Source organism: Ranitomeya imitator, chromosome 1, assembly GCF_032444005.1.
Source record: "Ranitomeya imitator isolate aRanImi1 chromosome 1, aRanImi1.pri, whole genome shotgun sequence".
NCBI classification, from domain to species: Eukaryota; Metazoa; Chordata; class Amphibia; order Anura; family Dendrobatidae; genus Ranitomeya; species Ranitomeya imitator.
The window spans coordinates 829,586,509-829,603,582 of record NC_091282.1 but is presented as its reverse complement, the minus strand read 5'-3'; the positions used below and the strand labels follow the sequence as shown (position 1 = coordinate 829,603,582).

The following is a 17,074-nucleotide window of genomic DNA, read 5'->3' as shown; positions in this document are numbered from 1 at the left end:
AAGCACGTCAGCGGTACCAGGGATTCACAGCCAGTCTCCCATGCTGGTACTTGCCCAGCCTCAAGCTGCTAAGCATTTGCGATCTGAAGAGGGCAGGCACATTCAGCTTAGAGTGACCGTTGACAGATAGTTAGCACCAGTGCGGGTCTTTTCAAGCGGAAAAAAATCGTAAGGGTAAGCTTTGATAAAAACAAAAAGCACGTCAACGGTACCAGGGATTCCCAGCCAGTCTCCCATGCTGGTACTTGCCCAGCCTCAAGCTGCTTAGCATTTGCGATCTGACGAGAGCAGGCACATTCAGCTTAGAGTGGCCATTGACAGATAGTGAGCAACTCTGTGGGCCTTTTCAAGAGGAATAGAATCGTAAGGGTAAGCTTTGATGAAAAAAAAAGAAACGTCAATGGCACCAGGGATTCCCAGCCAGTCTCCCATGCTGGTACTTGCCCAGCCTCAAGCTGCTTTGCATTTGCGATCTGACGAGGGCAGGCACATTCAGCTTAGAGTGGCCATTGACAGACAGTTAGCACCTGTGCGGGTCTTTTCAAGCGGAAAAAATCGTAAGTGTAAGCTTTGATAAAAACAAAACAATGTGGGAACCGTGCCAGGGATTCCCTGCCAGTCTACCAAGCTGATACTTGCCCAGCCTCAAGCTACTTTGCATTTGTGATCTGACGAAGGCAGGAACATTGAGCTTAGTGTGGCCATTGATGGATTGTTAGCAACTCCGCAAGTTTTTTCAAGAGGAAGAGAATCGTAATACAAAGCTTTGATGAAAACTAAAAAGCATGTCAACGGTACCAGGAATTCCCAGCCAGTCTCCCATGCTGGTACTTGCCCAGCCTCAAGTAGCTCAGCATTTGCGATCTGACGAGGACAGGCCCATTCAGCATAAAGAAGTAATTGACAGATAGGTCTGTAGCACAAATTTGGGTCTTCAGCTTAGAGTGACCGTTGACAGATCGTTAGCACCAGTGCGGGTCTTTTCAAGCGGAAAAAAATCGTAAGGGTAAGCTTTGATAAAAACAAAAAGCACGTCAACGGTACCAGGGATTCCCAGCCAGTCTCCCATGCTGGTACTTGCCCAGCCTCAAGCTGCTTTGCAATTGCGATCTGACGAGGGCAGGCACATTCAGCTTAGAGTGACCGTTGACAGATAGTTAGCACCAGTGCGGGTCTTTTCAAGCGGAAAAAAATCGTAAGGGTAAGCTTTGATAAAAACAAAAAGCACGTCAACGGTACCAGGGATTCCCAGCCAGTCTCCCATGCTGGTACTTGCCCAGCCTCAAGCTGCTTTGCATTTGCGATCTGACGAGGGCAGGCACATTCAGCTTAGAGTGACCGTTGACAGATAGTTAGCACCAGTGCGGGTCTTTTCAAGCGGAAAAAAATCGTAAGGGTAAGCTTTGATAAAAACAAAAAGCACGTCAGCGGTACCAGGGATTCCCAGCCAGTCTCCCATGCTGGTACTTGCCCAGCCTCAAGCTGCTTAGCATTTGCGATCTGACGAGAGCAGGCACATTCAGCTTAGAGTGGCCATTGACAGATAGTGAGCAACTCTGCGGGCCTTTTCAAGAGGAATAGAATCGTAAGGGTAAGCTTTGATGAAAAAAAAAGAAACGTCAATGGCACCAGGGATTCCCAGCCAGTCTCCCATGCTGGTACTTGCCCAGCCTCAAGCTGCTTTGCATTTGCGATCTGACGAGGGCAGGCACATTCAGCTTAGAGTGGCCATTGACAGACAGTTAGCACCTGTGCGGGTCTTTTCAAGCGGAAAAAATCGTAAGTGTAAGCTTTGATAAAAACAAAACAATGTGGGAACCGTGCCAGGGATTCCCTGCCAGTCTACCAAGCTGATACTTGCCCAGCCTCAAGCTACTTTGCATTTGTGATCTGACGAAGGCAGGAACATTGAGCTTAGTGCGGCCATTGATGGATTGTTAGCAACTCCGCAAGTTTTTTCAAGAGGAAGAGAATCGTAATACAAAGCTTTGATGAAAACTAAAAAGCATGTCAACGGTACCAGGAATTCCCAGCCAGTCTCCCATGCTGGTACTTGCCCAGCCTCAAGTAGCTCAGCATTTGCGATCTGACGAGGGCAGGCCCATTCAGCATAAAGAAGTAATTGACAGATAGGTCTGTAGCACAAATTTGGGTCTTCAGCTTAGAGTGACCGTTGACAGATCATTAGCACCAGTGCGGGTCTTTTCAAGCGGAAAAAAATCGTAAGGGTAAGCTTTGATAAAAACAAAAAGCACGTCAACGGTACCAGGGATTCCCAGCCAGTCTCCCATGCTGGTACTTGCCCAGCCTCAAGCTGCTTTGCAATTGCGATCTGACGAGGGCAGGCACATTCAGCTTAGAGTGACCGTTGACAGATAGTTAGCACCAGTGCGGGTCTTTTCAAGCGGAAAAAAATCGTAAGGGTAAGCTTTGATAAAAACAAAAAGCACGTCAACGGTACCAGGGATTCCCAGCCAGTCTCCCATGCTGGTACTTGCCCAGCCTCAAGCTGCTTTGCATTTGCGATCTGACGAGGGCAGGCACATTCAGCTTAGAGTGACCGTTGACAGATAGTTAGCACCAGTGCGGGTCTTTTCAAGCGGAAAAAAATCGTAAGGGTAAGCTTTGATAAAAACAAAAAGCACGTCAACGGTACCAGGGATTCCCAGCCAGTCTCCCATGCTGGTACTTGCCCAGCCTCAAGCTGCTTTGCATTTGCGATCTGAAGAGGGCAGGCACATTCAGCTTAGAGTGACCGTTGACAGATAGTTAGCACCAGTGCGGGTCTTTTCAAGCGGAAAAAAATCGTAAGGGTAAGCTTTGATAAAAACAAAAAGCACGTCAACGGTACCAGGGATTCCCAGCCAGTCTCCCATGCTGGTACTTGCCCAGCCTCAAGCTGCTTAGCATTTGCGATCTGACGAGAGCAGGCACATTCAGCTTAGAGTGGCCATTGACAGATAGTGAGCAACTCTGCGGGCCTTTTCAAGAGGAATAGAATCGTAAGGGTAAGCTTTGATGAAAAAAAAAGAAACGTCAATGGCACCAGGAACTCCCAGCCAGTCTCCCATGCTGGTACTTGCCCAGCCTCAAGCTGCTTTGCATTTGCGATCTGACGAGGGCAGGCACATTCAGCTTAGAGTGGCCATTGACAGACAGTTAGCACCTGTGCGGGTCTTTTCAAGCGGAAAAAATCGTAAGTGTAAGCTTTGATAAAAACAAAACAATGTGGGAACCGTGCCAGGGATTCCCTGCCAGTCTACCAAGCTGATACTTGCCCAGCCTCAAGCTACTTTGCATTTGTGATCTGACGAAGGCAGGAACATTGAGCTTAGTGCGGCCATTGATGGATTGTTAGCAACTCCGCAAGTTTTTTCAAGAGGAAGAGAATCGTAATACAAAGCTTTGATGAAAACTAAAAAGCATGTCAACGGTACCAGGAATTCCCAGCCAGTCTCCCATGCTGGTACTTGCCCAGCCTCAAGTAGCTCAGCATTTGCGATCTGACGAGGGCAGGCCCATTCAGCATAAAGAAGTAATTGACAGATAGGTCTGTAGCACAAATTTGGGTCTTTTCAAGCGGCAAAAAATCGTAAGGGTAAGCTTTGATAAAAACAAAAAGCACGTTAACGGTACCAGGGATTCCCAGCCAGTCTCCCATGCTGGTACTTGCCCAGCCTCAAGCTGCTTTGCATTTGCGATCTGACGAGGGCAGGCACATTCAGCTTAGAGTGACCGTTGACCGATAGTTAGCACCAGTGCGGGTCTTTTCAAGCGGAAAAAAATCGTAAGGGTAAGCTTTGATAAAAACAAAAAGCACGTCAACGGTACCAGGGATTCCCAGCCAGTCTCCCATGCTGGTACTTGCCCAGCCTCAAGCTGCTTTGCATTTGCGATCTGACGAGGGCAGGCACATTCAGCTTAGAGTGACCGTTGACAGATAGTTAGCACCAGTGCGGGTCTTTTCAAGCGGAAAAAAATCGTAAGGGTAAGCTTTGATAAAAACAAAAAGCACGTCAACGGTACCAGGGATTCCCAGCCAGTCTCCCATGCTGGTACTTGCCCAGCCTCAAGCTGCTTTGCATTTGCGATCTGACGAGGGCAGGCACATTCAGCTTAGAGTGACCGTTGACAGATCGTTAGCACCAGTGCGGGTCTTTTCAAGCGGAAAAAAATCGTAAGTGTAAGCTTTGATAAAAACAAAAAGCACGTCAGCGGTACCAGGGATTCCCAGCCAGTCTCCCATGCTGGTACTTGCCCAGCCTCAAGCTGCTAAGCATTTGCGATCTGAAGAGGGCAGGCACATTCAGCTTAGAGTGACCGTTGACAGATAGTTAGCACCAGTGCGGGTCTTTTCAAGCGGAAAAAAATCGTAAGGGTAAGCTTTGATAAAAACAAAAAGCACGTCAACGGTACCAGGGATTCCCAGCCAGTCTCCCATGCTGGTACTTGCCCAGCCTCAAGCTGCTTAGCATTTGCGATCTGACGAGAGCAGGCACATTCAGCTTAGAGTGGCCATTGACAGATAGTGAGCAACTCTGCGGGCCTTTTCAAGAGGAATAGAATCGTAAGGGTAAGCTTTGATGAAAAAAAAAGAAACGTCAATGGCACCAAGGATTCCCAGCCAGTCTCCCATGCTGGTACTTGCCCAGCCTCAAGCTGCTTTGCATTTGCGATCTGACGAGGGCAGGCACATTCAGCTTAGAGTGGCCATTGACAGACAGTTAGCACCTGTGCGGGTCTTTTCAAGCGGAAAAAATCGTAAGTGTAAGCTTTGATAAAAACAAAACAATGTGGGAACCGTGCCAGGGATTCCCTGCCAGTCTACCAAGCTGATACTTGCCCAGCCTCAAGCTACTTTGCATTTGTGATCTGACGAAGGCAGGAACATTGAGCTTAGTGCGGCCATTGATGGATTGTTAGCAACTCCGCAAGTTTTTTCAAGAGGAAGAGAATCGTAATACAAAGCTTTGATGAAAACTAAAAAGCATGTCAACGGTACCAGGAATTCCCAGCCAGTCTCCCATGCTGGTACTTGCCCAGCCTCAAGTAGCTCAGCATTTGCGATCTGACGAGGACAGGCCCATTCAGCATAAAGAAGTAATTGACAGATAGGTCTGTAGCACAAATTTGGGTCTTCAGCTTAGAGTGACCGTTGACAGATCGTTAGCACCAGTGCGGGTCTTTTCAAGCGGAAAAAAATCGTAAGGGTAAGCTTTGATAAAAACAAAAAGCACGTCAACGGTACCAGGGATTCCCAGCCAGTCTCCCATGCTGGTACTTGCCCAGCCTCAAGCTGCTTTGCAATTGCGATCTGACGAGGGCAGGCACATTCAGCTTAGAGTGACCGTTGACAGATAGTTAGCACCAGTGCGGGTCTTTTCAAGCGGAAAAAAATCGTAAGGGTAAGCTTTGATAAAAACAAAAAGCACGTCAACGGTACCAGGGATTCCCAGCCAGTCTCCCATGCTGGTACTTGCCCAGCCTCAAGCTGCTTTGCATTTGCGATCTGACGAGGGCAGGCACATTCAGCTTAGAGTGACCGTTGACAGATAGTTAGCACCAGTGCGGGTCTTTTCAAGCGGAAAAAAATCGTAAGGGTAAGCTTTGATAAAAACAAAAAGCACGTCAGCGGTACCAGGGATTCCCAGCCAGTCTCCCATGCTGGTACTTGCCCAGCCTCAAGCTGCTTAGCATTTGCGATCTGACGAGAGCAGGCACATTCAGCTTAGAGTGGCCATTGACAGATAGTGAGCAACTCTGCGGGCCTTTTCAAGAGGAATAGAATCGTAAGGGTAAGCTTTGATGAAAACAAAACAATGTGGGAACCGTGCCAGGGATTCCCTGCCAGTCTACCAAGCTGATACTTGCCCAGCCTCAAGCTACTTTGCATTTGTGATCTGACGAAGGCAGGAACATTGAGCTTAGTGCGGCCATTGATGGATTGTTAGCAACTCCGCAAGTTTTTTCAAGAGGAAGAGAATCGTAATACAAAGCTTTGATGAAAACTAAAAAGCATGTCAACGGTACCAGGAATTCCCAGCCAGTCTCCCATGCTGGTACTTGCCCAGCCTCAAGTAGCTCAGCATTTGCGATCTGACGAGGACAGGCCCATTCAGCATAAAGAAGTAATTGACAGATAGGTCTGTAGCACAAATTTGGGTCTTCAGCTTAGAGTGACCGTTGACAGATCGTTAGCACCAGTGCGGGTCTTTTCAAGCGGAAAAAAATCGTAAGGGTAAGCTTTGATAAAAACAAAAAGCACGTCAACGGTACCAGGGATTCCCAGCCAGTCTCCCATGCTGGTACTTGCCCAGCCTCAAGCTGCTTTGCAATTGCGATCTGACGAGGGCAGGCACATTCAGCTTAGAGTGACCGTTGACAGATAGTTAGCACCAGTGCGGGTCTTTTCAAGCGGAAAAAAATCGTAAGGGTAAGCTTTGATAAAAACAAAAAGCACGTCAACGGTACCAGGGATTCCCAGCCAGTCTCCCATGCTGGTACTTGCCCAGCCTCAAGCTGCTTTGCATTTGCGATCTGACGAGGGCAGGCACATTCAGCTTAGAGTGACCGTTGACAGATAGTTAGCACCAGTGCGGGTCTTTTCAAGCGGAAAAAAATCGTAAGGGTAAGCTTTGATAAAAACAAAAAGCACGTCAGCGGTACCAGGGATTCCCAGCCAGTCTCCCATGCTGGTACTTGCCCAGCCTCAAGCTGCTTAGCATTTGCGATCTGACGAGAGCAGGCACATTCAGCTTAGAGTGGCCATTGACAGATAGTGAGCAACTCTGCGGGCCTTTTCAAGAGGAATAGAATCGTAAGGGTAAGCTTTGATGAAAAAAAAAGAAACGTCAATGGCACCAGGGATTCCCAGCCAGTCTCCCATGCTGGTACTTGCCCAGCCTCAAGCTGCTTTGCATTTGCGATCTGACGAGGGCAGGCACATTCAGCTTAGAGTGGCCATTGACAGACAGTTAGCACCTGTGCGGGTCTTTTCAAGCGGAAAAAATCGTAAGTGTAAGCTTTGATAAAAACAAAACAATGTGGGAACCGTGCCAGGGATTCCCTGCCAGTCTACCAAGCTGATACTTGCCCAGCCTCAAGCTACTTTACATTTGTGATCTGACGAAGGCAGGAACATTGAGCTTAGTGCGGCCATTGATGGATTGTTAGCAACTCCGCAAGTTTTTTCAAGAGGAAGAGAATCGTAATACAAAGCTTTGATGAAAACTAAAAAGCATGTCAACGGTACCAGGGATTCCCAGCCAGTCTCCCATGCTGGTACTTGCCCAGCCTCAAGCTGCTTTGCATTTGCGATCTGACGAGGGCAGGCACATTCAGCTTAGAGTGACCGTTGACAGATAGTTAGCACCAGTGCGGGTCTTTTCAAGCGGAAAAAAATCGTAAGGGTAAGCTTTGATAAAAACAAAAAGCACGTCAACGGTACCAGGGATTCCCAGCCAGTCTCCCATGCTGGTACTTGCCCAGCCTCAAGCTGCTTTGCATTTGCGATCTGACGAGGGCAGGCACATTCAGCTTAGAGTGACCGTTGACAGATAGTTAGCACCAGTGCGGGTCTTTTCAAGCGGAAAAAAATCGTAAGGGTAAGCTTTGATAAAAACAAAAAGCACGTCAACGGTACCAGGGATTCCCAGCCAGTCTCCCATGCTGGGACTTGCCCAGCCTCAAGCTGCTTTGCAATTGCGATCTGACGAGGGCAGGCACATTCAGCTTAGAGTGACCGTTGACAGATAGTTAGCACCAGTGCGGGTCTTTTCAAGCGGAAAAAAATCGTAATGGTAAGCTTTGATAAAAACAAGAAGCACGTCAACGGTACCAGGGATTCCCAGCCAGTCTCCCATGCTGGTACTTGCCCAGCCTCAAGCTGCTTTGCATTTGCGATCTGACGAGGGCAGGCACATTCAGCTTAGAGTGACCATTGACAGATCGTTAGCACCAGTGCGGGTCTTTTCAAGCGGAAAAAAATCGTAAGGGTAAGCTTTGATAAAAACAAAAAGCACGTTAGCGGTACCAGGGATTCCCAGCCAGTCTCCCATGCTGGTACTTGCCCAGCCTCAAGCTGCTTAGCATTTGCGATCTGACGAGAGCAGGAACATTCAGCTTAGAGTGGCCATTGACAGATAGTGAGCAACTCTGCGGGCCTTTTCAAGAGGAATAGAATCGTAAGGGTAAGCTTTGATGAAAAAAAAAGAAACGTCAATGGCACCAGGGATTCCCAGCCAGTCTCCCATGCTGGTACTTGCCCAGCCTCAAGCTGCTTTGCATTTGCGATCTGACGATGGGAGGCACATTCAGCTTAGAGTGGCCATTGACAGACAGTTAGCACCTGTGCGGGTCTTTTCAAGCGGAAAAAATCGTAAGTGTAAGCTTTGATAAAAACAAAACAATGTGGGAACCGTGCCAGGGATTCCCTGCCAGTCTACTAAGCTGATACTTGCCCAGCCTCAAGCTACTTTGCATTTGTGATCTGACGAAGGCAGGAACATTGAGCTTAGTGCGGCCATTGATGGATTGTTAGCAACTCCGCAAGTTTTTTCAAGAGGAAGAGAATCGTAATACAAAGCTTTGATGAAAACTAAAAAGCATGTCAACGGTACCAGGGATTCCCAGCCAGTCTCCCATGCTGGTACTTGCCCAGCCTCAAGCTGCTTTGCATTTGCGATCTGACGAGGGCAGGCACATTCAGCTTAGAGTGACCGTTGACAGATAGTTAGCACCAGTGCGGGTCTTTTCAAGCGGAAAAAAATCGTAAGGGTAAGCTTTGATAAAAACAAAAAGCACGTCAACGGTACCAGGGATTCCCAGCCAGTCTCCCATGCTGGTACTTGCCCAGCCTCAAGCTGCTTTGCATTTGCGATCTGACGAGGGCAGGAACATTCAGCTTAGAGTGACCGTTGACAGATAGTTAGCACCAGTGCGGGTCTTTTCAAGCGGAAAAAAATCGTAAGGGTAAGCTTTGATAAAAACAAAAAGCACGTCAACGGTACCAGGGATTCCCAGCCAGTCTCCCATGCTGGTACTTGCCCAGCCTCAAGCTGCTTTGCATTTGCGATCTGAAGAGGGCAGGCACATTCAGCTTAGAGTGACCGTTGACAGATAATTAGCACCAGTGCGGGTCTTTTCAAGCGGAAAAAAATCGTAAGGGTAAGCTTTGATAAAAACAAAAAGCACGTCAACGGTACCAGGGATTCCCAGACAGTCTCCCATGCCGGTACTTGCCCAGCCTCAAGCTGCTTAGCATTTGCGATCTGACGAGAGCAGGCACATTCAGCTTAGAGTGGCCATTGACAGATAGTGAGCAACTCTGCGGGCCTTTTCAAGAGGAATAGAATCGTAAGGGTAAGCTTTGATGAAAAAAAAAGAAACGTCAATGGCACCAGGGATTCCCAGCCAGTCTCCCATGCTGGTACTTGCCCAGCCTCAAGCTGCTTTGCATTTGCGATCTGACGAGGGCAGGCACATTCAGCTTAGAGTGGCCATTGACAGACAGTTAGCACCTGTGCGGGTCTTTTCAAGCGGAAAAAATCGTAAGTGTAAGCTTTGATAAAAACAAAACAATGTGGGAACCGTGCCAGGGATTCCCTGCCAGTCTACCAAGCTGATACTTGCCCAGCCTCAAGCTACTTTGCATTTGTGATCTGACGAAGGCAGGAACATTGAGCTTAGTGCGGCCATTGATGGATTGTTAGCAACTCCGCAAGTTTTTTCAAGAGGAAGAGAATCGTAATACAAAGCTTTGATGAAAACTAAAAAGCATGTCAACGGTACCAGGAATTCCCAGCCAGTCTCCCATGCTGGTACTTGCCCAGCCTCAAGTAGCTCAGCATTTGCGATCTGACGAGGGCAGGCCCATTCAGAATAAAGAAGTAATTGACAGATAGGTCTGTAGCACAAATTTGGGTCTTTTCAAGCGGCAAAAAATCGTAAGGGTAAGCTTTGATAAAAACAAAAAGCACGTTAACGGTACCAGGGATTCCCAGCCAGTCTCCCATGCTGGTACTTGCCCAGCCTCAAGCTGCTTTGCATTAGCGATCTGACGAGGGCAGGCACATTCAGCTTAGAGTGACCGTTGACAGATAGTTAGCACCAGTGCGGGTCTTTTCAAGCGGAAAAAAATCGTAAGGGTAAGCTTTGATAAAAACAAAAAGCACGTCAACGGTACCAGGGATTCCCAGCCAGTCTCCCATGCTGTACTTGCCCAGCCTCAAGCTGCTTTGCATTTGCGATCTGACGAGGGCAGGCACATTCAGCTTAGAGTGACCGTTGACAGATAGTTAGCACCAGTGCGGGTCTTTTCAAGCGGAAAAAAATCGTAAGGGTAAGCTTTGATAAAAACAAAAAGCACGTCAACGGTACCAGGGATTCCCAGCCAGTCTCCCATGCTGGTACTTGCCCAGCCTCAAGCTGCTTTGCATTTGCGATCTGACGAGGGCAGGCACATTCAGCTTAGAGTGACCATTGACAGATCGTTAGCACCAGTGCGGGTCTTTTCAAGCGGAAAAAAATCGTAAGGGTAAGCTTTGATAAAAACAAAAAGCACGTCAGCGGTACCAGGGATTCCCAGCCAGTGTCCCATGCTGGTACTTGCCCAGCCTCAAGCTGCTTAGCATTTGCGATCTGACGAGAGCTGGCACATTCAGCTTAGAGTGGCCATTGACAGATAGTGAGCAACTCTGCGGGCCTTTTCAAGAGGAATAGAATCGTAAGGGTAAGCTTTGATGAAAAAAAAAGAAACGTCAATGGCACCAGGGATTCCCAGCCAGTCTCCCATGCTGGTACTTGCCCAGCCTCAAGCTGCTTTGCATTTGCGATCTGACGAGGGCAGGCACATTCAGCTTAGAGTGGCCATTGACAGACAGTTAGCACCTGTGCGGGTCTTTTCAAGCGGAAAAAATCGTAAGTGTAAGCTTTGATAAAAACAAAACAATGTGGGAACCGTGCCAGGGATTCCCTGCCAGTCTACCAAGCTGATACTTGCCCAGCCTCAAGCTACTTTGCATTTGTGATCTGACGAAGGCAGGAACATTGAGCTCAGTGCGGCCATTGATGGATTGTTAGCAACTCCGCAAGTTTTTTCAAGAGGAAGAGAATCGTAATACAAAGCTTTGATGAAAACTAAAAAGCATGTCAACGGTACCAGGGATTCCCAGCCAGTCTCCCATGCTGGTATTTGCCCAGCCTCAAGCTGCTTTGCATTTGCGATCTGACGAGGGCAGGCACATTCAGCTTAGAGTGACCGTTGACAGATAGTTAGCACCAGTGCGGGTCTTTTCAAGCGGAAAAAAATCGTAAGGGTAAGCTTTGATAAAAACAAAAAGCACGTCAACGGTACCAGGGATTCCCAGCCAGTCTCCCATGCTGGTACTTGCCCAGCCTCAAGCTGCTTTGCATTTGCGATCTGACGAGGGCAGGCACATTCAGCTTAGAGTGACCATTGACAGATCGTTAGCACCAGTGCGGGTCTTTTCAAGCGGAAAAAAATCGTAAGGGTAAGCTTTGATAAAAACAAAAAGCACGTCAACGGTACCAGGGATTCCCAGCCAGTCTCCCATGCTGGTACTTGCCCAGCCTCAAGCTGCTTAGCATTTGCGATCTGACGAGAGCAGGCACATTCAGCTTAGAGTGGCCATTGACAGATAGTGAGCAACTCTGCGGGCCTTTTCAAGAGGAATAGAATCGTAAGGGTAAGCTTTGATGAAAAAAAAAGAAACGTCAATGGCACCAGGGATTCCCAGCCAGTCTCCCATGCTGGTACTTGCCCAGCCTCAAGCTGCTTTAAATTTGCGATCTGACGAGGGCAGGCACATTCAGCTTAGAGTGGCCATTGACAGACAGTTAGCACCTGTGCGGGTCTTTTCAAGCGGAAAAAATCGTAAGTGTAAGCTTTGATAAAAACAAAACAATGTGGGAACCGTGCCAGGGATTCCCTGCCAGTCTACCAAGCTGATACTTGCCCAGCCTCAAGCTACTTTGCATTTGTGATCTGACGAAGGCAGGAACATTGAGCTTAGTGCGGCCATTGATGGATTGTTAGCAACTCCGCAAGTTTTTTCAAGAGGAAGAGAATCGTAATACAAAGCTTTGATGAAAACTAAAAAGCATGTCAACGGTACCAGGAATTCCCAGCCAGTCTCCCATGCTGGTACTTGCCCAGCCTCAAGTAGCTCAGCATTTGCGATTTGACGAGGGCAGGCCCATTCAGAATAAAGAAGTAATTGACAGATAGGTCTGTAGCACAAATTTGGGTCTTTTCAAGCGGCAAAAAATCGTAAGGGTAAGCTTTGATAAAAACAAAAAGCACGTTAACGGTACCAGGGATTCCCAGCCAGTCTCCCATGCTGGTACTTGCCCAGCCTCAAGCTGCTTTGCATTTGCGATCTGACGAGGGCAGGCACATTCAGCTTAGAGTGACCGTTGACAGATAGTTAGCACCAGTGCGGGTCTTTTCAAGCGGAAAAAAATCGTAAGGGTAAGCTTTGATAAAAACAAAAAGCACGTCAACGGTACCAGGGATTCCCAGCCAGTCTCCCATGCTGGTACTTGCCCAGCCTCAAGCTGCTTTGCATTTGCGATCTGACGAGGGCAGGCACATTCAGCTTAGAGTGACCGTTGACAGATAGTTAGCACCAGTGCGGGTCTTTTCAAGCGGAAAAAAATCGTAAGGGTAAGCTTTGATTAAAACAAAAAGCACGTCAACGGTACCAGGGATTCCCAGCCAGTCTCCCATGCTGGTATTTGCCCAGCCTCAAGCTGCTTTGCATTTGCGATCTGACGAGGGCAGGCACATTCAGCTTAGAGTGACCGTTGACAGATCGTTAGCACCAGTGCGGGTCTTTTCAAGCGGAAAAAAATCGTAAGGGTAAGCTTTGATAAAAACAAAAAGCACGTCAGCGGTACCAGGGATTCCCAGCCAGTCTCCCATGCTGGTACTTGCCCAGCCTCAAGCTGCTAAGCATTTGCGATCTGAAGAGGGCAGGCACATTCAGCTTAGAGTGACCGTTGACAGATAGTTAGCACCAGTGCGGGTCTTTTCAAGCGGAAAAAAATCGTAAGGGTAAGCTTTGATAAAAACAAAAAGCACGTCAACGGTTCCAGGGATTCCCAGCCAGTCTCCCATGCTGGTACTTGCCCAGCCTCAAGCTGCTTTGCATTTGCGATCTGAAGAGGGCAGGCACATTCAGCTTAGAGTGACCGTTGACAGATAGTTAGCACCAGTGCGGGTCTTTTCAAGCGGAAAAAAATCGTAAGGGTAAGCTTTGATAAAAACAAAAAGCACGTCAACGGTACCAGGGATTCCCAGCCAGTCTCCCATGCTGGTACTTGCCCAGCCTCAAGCTGCTTAGCATTTGCAATCTGACGAGAGCAGGCACATTCAGCTTAGAGTGGCCATTGACAGATAGTGAGCAACTCTGCGGGCCTTTTCAAGAGGAATAGAATCGTAAGGGTAAGCTTTGATGAAAAAAAAAGAAACGTCAATGGCACCAGGGATTCCCAGCCAGTCTCCCATGCTGGTACTTGCCCAGCCTCAAGCTGCTTTGCATTTGCGATCTGACGAGGGCAGGCACATTCAGCTTAGAGTGGCCATTAACAGACAGTTAGCACCTGTGCGGGTCTTTTCAAGCGGAAAAAATCGTAAGTGTAAGCTTTGATAAAAACAAAACAATGTGGGAACCGTGCCAGGGATTCCCTGCCAGTCTACCAAGCTGATACTTGCCCAGCCTCAAGCTACTTTGCATTTGTGATCTGACGAAGGCAGGAACATTGAGCTTAGTGCGGCCATTGATGGATTGTTAGCAACTCCGCAAGTTTTTTCAAGAGGAAGAGAATCGTAATACAAAGCTTTGATGAAAACTAAAAAGCATGTCAACGGTACCAGGAATTCCCAGCCAGTCTCCCATGCTGGTACTTGCCCAGCCTCAAGTAGCTCAGCATTTGCGATCTGACGAGGGCAGGCCCATTCAGCATAAAGAAGTAATTGACAGATAGGTCTGTAGCACAAATTTGGGTCTTTTCAAGCGGCAAAAAATCGTAAGGGTAAGCTTTGATAAAAACAAAAAGCACGTTAACGGTACCAGGGATTCCCAGCCAGTCTCCCATGCTGGTACTTGCCCAGCCTCAAGCTGCTTTGCATTTGCGATCTGACGATGGCAGGCACATTCAGCTTAGAGTGACCGTTGACAGATAGTTAGCACCAGTGCGGGTCTTTTCAAGCGGAAAAAAATCGTAAGGGTAAGCTTTGATAAAAACAAAAAGCACGTCAACGGTACCAGGGATTCCCAGCCAGTCTCCCATGCTGGTACTTGCCCAGCCTCAAGCTGCTTTGCATTTGCGATCTGACGAGGGCAGGCACATTCAGCTTAGAGTGACCGTTGACAGATAGTTAGCACCAGTGCGGGTCTTTTCAAGCGGAAAAAAATCGTAAGGGTAAGCTTTGATAAAAACAAAAAGCACGTCAACGGTACCAGGGATTCCCAGCCAGTCTCCCATGCTGGTACTTGCCCAGCCTCAAGCTGCTTTGCATTTGCGATCTGACGAGGGCAGGCACATTCAGCTTAGAGTGACCGTTGACAGATAGTTAGCACCAGTGCGGGTCTTTTCAAGCGGAAAAAAATCGTAAGGGTAAGCTTTAATAAAAACAAAAAGCACGTCAACGGTACCAGGGATTCCCAGCCAGTCTCCCATGCTGGTACTTGCCCAGCCTCAAGCTGCTAAGCATTTGCGATCTGAAGAGGGCAGGCACATTCAGCTTAGAGTGACCGTTGACAGATAGTTAGCACCAGTGCGGGTCTTTTCAAGCGGAAAAAAATCGTAAGGGTAAGCTTTGATAAAAACAAAAAGCACGTCAACGGTACCAGGGATTCCCAGCCAGTCTCCCATGCTGGTACTTGCCCAGCCTCAAGCTGCTTAGCATTTGCGATCTGACGAGAGCAGGCACATTCAGCTTAGAGTGGCCATTGACAGATAGTGAGCAACTCTGCGGGCCTTTTCAAGAGGAATAGAATCGTAAGGGTAAGCTTTGATGAAAAAAAAAGAAACGTCAATGGCACCAGGGATTCCCAGCCAGTCTCCCATGCTGGTACTTGCCCAGCCTCAAGCTGCTTTGCATTTGCGATCTGACGAGGGCAGGCACATTCAGCTTAGAGTGGCCATTGACAGACAGTTAGCACCTGTGCGGGTCTTTTCAAGCGGAAAAAATCGTAAGTGTAAGCTTTGATAAAAACAAAACAATGTGGGAACCGTGCCAGGTATTCCCTGCCAGTCTACCAAGCTGATACTTGCCCAGCTTCAAGCTACTTTGCATTTGTGATCTGACGAAGGCAGGAACATTGAGCTTAGTGCGGCCATTGATGGATTGTTAGCAACTCCGCAAGTTTTTTCAAGAGGAAGAGAATCGTAATACAAAGCTTTGATGAAAACTAAAAAGCATGTCAACGGTACCAGGAATTCCCAGCCAGTCTCCCATGCTGGTACTTGCCCAGCCTCAAGTAGCTCAGCATTTGCGATCTGACGAGGGCAGGCCCATTCAGCATAAAGAAGTAATTGACAGATAGGTCTGTAGCACAAATTTGGGTCTTCAGCTTAGAGTGACCGTTGACAGATCGTTAGCACCAGTGCGGGTCTTTTCAAGCGGAAAAAAATCGTAAGGGTAAGCTTTGATAAAAACAAAAAGCACGTCAACGGTACCAGGGATTCCCAGCCAGTCTCCCATGCTGGTACTTGCCCAGCCTCAAGCTGCTTTGCAATTGCGATCTGACGAGGGCAGGCACATTCAGCTTAGAGTGACCGTTGACAGATAGTTAGCACCAGTGCGGGTCTTTTCAAGCGGAAAAAAATCGTAAGGGTAAGCTTTGATAAAAACAAAAAGCACGTCAACGGTACCAGGGATTCCCAGCCAGTTTCCCATGCTGGTACTTGCCCAGCCTCAAGCTGCTTTGCATTTGCGATCTGAAGAGGGCAGGCACATTCAGCTTAGAGTGACCGTTGACAGATAGTTAGCACCAGTGCGGGTCTTTTCAAGCGGAAAAAAATCGTAAGGGTAAGCTTTGATAAAAACAAAAAGCACGTCAACGGTACCAGGGATTCCCAGCCAGTCCTTGCCCAGCCTCAAGCTGCTTAGCATTTGCGATCTGACGAGAGCAGGCACATTCAGCTTAGAGTGGCCATTGACAGATAGTGAGCAACTCTGCGGGCCTTTTCAAGAGGAATAGAATCGTAAGGGTAAGCTTTGATGAAAAAAAAAGAAACGTCAATGGCACCAGGGATTCCCAGCCAGTCTCCCATGCTGGTACTTGCCCAGCCTCAAGCTGCTTTGCATTTGCGATCTGACGAGGGCAGGCACATTCAGCTTAGAGTGGCCATTAACAGACAGTTAGCACCTGTGCGGGTCTTTTCAAGCGGAAAAAATCGTAAGTGTAAGCTTTGATAAAAACAAAACAATGTGGGAACCGTGCCAGGGATTCCCTGACAGTCTACCAAGCTGATACTTGCCCAGCCTCCAGCTACTTTGCATTTGTGATCTGACGAAGGCAGGAACATTGAGCTTAGTGCGGCCATTGATGGATTGTTAGCAACTCCGCAAGTTTTTTCAAGAGGAAGAGAATCGTAATACAAAGCTTTGATGAAAACTAAAAAGCATGTCAACGGTACCAGGAATTCCCAGCCAGTCTCCCATGCTGGTACTTGCCCAGCCTCAAGTAGCTCAGCATTTGCGATCTGACGAGGGCAGGCACATTCAGCATAAAGAAGTAATTGACAGATAGGTCTGTAGCACAAATTTGGGTCTTTTCAAGCGGCAAAAAATCGTAAGGGTAAGCTTTGATAAAAACAAAAAGCACGTTAACGGTACCAGGGATTCCCAGCCAGTCTCCCATGCTGGTACTTGCCCAGCCTCAAGCTGCTTTGCATTTGCGATCTGACGAGGGCAGGCACATTCAGCTTAGAGTGACCGTTGACAGATAGTTAGCACCAGTGCGGGTCTTTTCAAGCGGAAAAAAATCGTAAGGGTAAGCTTTGATAAAAACAAAAAGCACGTTAACGGTTCCAGGGATTCCCA

At 48.0% G+C, this 17,074-nt stretch overlaps 40 pseudogenes; all 40 read right to left on the bottom strand.

The window, feature by feature from the left end:
* Positions 1–200: 200 nt before the first annotated feature.
* Positions 201–319, bottom strand: LOC138659025 (5S ribosomal RNA; annotated as a pseudogene).
* A 76-nt stretch (positions 320–395) lies between these two features.
* On the bottom strand, positions 396–514 carry LOC138658940 (5S ribosomal RNA; annotated as a pseudogene).
* A 518-nt stretch (positions 515–1,032) lies between these two features.
* On the bottom strand, positions 1,033–1,151 carry LOC138659589 (5S ribosomal RNA; annotated as a pseudogene).
* A 76-nt stretch (positions 1,152–1,227) lies between these two features.
* Positions 1,228–1,346, bottom strand: LOC138658575 (5S ribosomal RNA; annotated as a pseudogene).
* Positions 1,347–1,422: 76 nt separating this feature from the next.
* On the bottom strand, positions 1,423–1,541 carry LOC138659142 (5S ribosomal RNA; annotated as a pseudogene).
* A 76-nt stretch (positions 1,542–1,617) lies between these two features.
* LOC138658939 (5S ribosomal RNA) lies at positions 1,618–1,736 on the bottom strand (annotated as a pseudogene).
* Positions 1,737–2,254: 518 nt separating this feature from the next.
* Positions 2,255–2,373, bottom strand: LOC138659588 (5S ribosomal RNA; annotated as a pseudogene).
* A 76-nt stretch (positions 2,374–2,449) lies between these two features.
* Positions 2,450–2,568, bottom strand: LOC138658574 (5S ribosomal RNA; annotated as a pseudogene).
* A 76-nt stretch (positions 2,569–2,644) lies between these two features.
* On the bottom strand, positions 2,645–2,763 carry LOC138659448 (5S ribosomal RNA; annotated as a pseudogene).
* A 76-nt stretch (positions 2,764–2,839) lies between these two features.
* Positions 2,840–2,958, bottom strand: LOC138659013 (5S ribosomal RNA; annotated as a pseudogene).
* Positions 2,959–3,034: 76 nt separating this feature from the next.
* On the bottom strand, positions 3,035–3,153 carry LOC138659526 (5S ribosomal RNA; annotated as a pseudogene).
* A 666-nt stretch (positions 3,154–3,819) lies between these two features.
* On the bottom strand, positions 3,820–3,938 carry LOC138658573 (5S ribosomal RNA; annotated as a pseudogene).
* A 76-nt stretch (positions 3,939–4,014) lies between these two features.
* LOC138658572 (5S ribosomal RNA) lies at positions 4,015–4,133 on the bottom strand (annotated as a pseudogene).
* Positions 4,134–4,404: 271 nt separating this feature from the next.
* LOC138659002 (5S ribosomal RNA) lies at positions 4,405–4,523 on the bottom strand (annotated as a pseudogene).
* Positions 4,524–5,236: 713 nt separating this feature from the next.
* On the bottom strand, positions 5,237–5,355 carry LOC138659587 (5S ribosomal RNA; annotated as a pseudogene).
* A 76-nt stretch (positions 5,356–5,431) lies between these two features.
* On the bottom strand, positions 5,432–5,550 carry LOC138658571 (5S ribosomal RNA; annotated as a pseudogene).
* Positions 5,551–5,626: 76 nt separating this feature from the next.
* Positions 5,627–5,745, bottom strand: LOC138659141 (5S ribosomal RNA; annotated as a pseudogene).
* A 519-nt stretch (positions 5,746–6,264) lies between these two features.
* Positions 6,265–6,383, bottom strand: LOC138659586 (5S ribosomal RNA; annotated as a pseudogene).
* A 76-nt stretch (positions 6,384–6,459) lies between these two features.
* On the bottom strand, positions 6,460–6,578 carry LOC138658570 (5S ribosomal RNA; annotated as a pseudogene).
* Positions 6,579–6,654: 76 nt separating this feature from the next.
* Positions 6,655–6,773, bottom strand: LOC138659140 (5S ribosomal RNA; annotated as a pseudogene).
* A 76-nt stretch (positions 6,774–6,849) lies between these two features.
* LOC138658938 (5S ribosomal RNA) lies at positions 6,850–6,968 on the bottom strand (annotated as a pseudogene).
* Positions 6,969–7,240: 272 nt separating this feature from the next.
* LOC138659857 (5S ribosomal RNA) lies at positions 7,241–7,359 on the bottom strand (annotated as a pseudogene).
* Positions 7,360–7,435: 76 nt separating this feature from the next.
* On the bottom strand, positions 7,436–7,554 carry LOC138658569 (5S ribosomal RNA; annotated as a pseudogene).
* A 271-nt stretch (positions 7,555–7,825) lies between these two features.
* Positions 7,826–7,944, bottom strand: LOC138659344 (5S ribosomal RNA; annotated as a pseudogene).
* A 662-nt stretch (positions 7,945–8,606) lies between these two features.
* LOC138659856 (5S ribosomal RNA) lies at positions 8,607–8,725 on the bottom strand (annotated as a pseudogene).
* A 76-nt stretch (positions 8,726–8,801) lies between these two features.
* On the bottom strand, positions 8,802–8,920 carry LOC138658705 (5S ribosomal RNA; annotated as a pseudogene).
* A 76-nt stretch (positions 8,921–8,996) lies between these two features.
* LOC138659447 (5S ribosomal RNA) lies at positions 8,997–9,115 on the bottom strand (annotated as a pseudogene).
* A 76-nt stretch (positions 9,116–9,191) lies between these two features.
* Positions 9,192–9,310, bottom strand: LOC138659171 (5S ribosomal RNA; annotated as a pseudogene).
* Positions 9,311–9,386: 76 nt separating this feature from the next.
* LOC138658937 (5S ribosomal RNA) lies at positions 9,387–9,505 on the bottom strand (annotated as a pseudogene).
* An 860-nt stretch (positions 9,506–10,365) lies between these two features.
* On the bottom strand, positions 10,366–10,484 carry LOC138659343 (5S ribosomal RNA; annotated as a pseudogene).
* A 271-nt stretch (positions 10,485–10,755) lies between these two features.
* Positions 10,756–10,874, bottom strand: LOC138658935 (5S ribosomal RNA; annotated as a pseudogene).
* Positions 10,875–11,341: 467 nt separating this feature from the next.
* LOC138659342 (5S ribosomal RNA) lies at positions 11,342–11,460 on the bottom strand (annotated as a pseudogene).
* A 76-nt stretch (positions 11,461–11,536) lies between these two features.
* Positions 11,537–11,655, bottom strand: LOC138658990 (5S ribosomal RNA; annotated as a pseudogene).
* An 861-nt stretch (positions 11,656–12,516) lies between these two features.
* On the bottom strand, positions 12,517–12,635 carry LOC138658568 (5S ribosomal RNA; annotated as a pseudogene).
* A 661-nt stretch (positions 12,636–13,296) lies between these two features.
* LOC138658751 (5S ribosomal RNA) lies at positions 13,297–13,415 on the bottom strand (annotated as a pseudogene).
* Positions 13,416–14,276: 861 nt separating this feature from the next.
* On the bottom strand, positions 14,277–14,395 carry LOC138658567 (5S ribosomal RNA; annotated as a pseudogene).
* Positions 14,396–14,471: 76 nt separating this feature from the next.
* LOC138658565 (5S ribosomal RNA) lies at positions 14,472–14,590 on the bottom strand (annotated as a pseudogene).
* Positions 14,591–14,861: 271 nt separating this feature from the next.
* LOC138658978 (5S ribosomal RNA) lies at positions 14,862–14,980 on the bottom strand (annotated as a pseudogene).
* A 76-nt stretch (positions 14,981–15,056) lies between these two features.
* LOC138658934 (5S ribosomal RNA) lies at positions 15,057–15,175 on the bottom strand (annotated as a pseudogene).
* A 518-nt stretch (positions 15,176–15,693) lies between these two features.
* On the bottom strand, positions 15,694–15,812 carry LOC138659585 (5S ribosomal RNA; annotated as a pseudogene).
* Between the last annotated feature and the right edge of the window lie 1,262 nt (positions 15,813–17,074).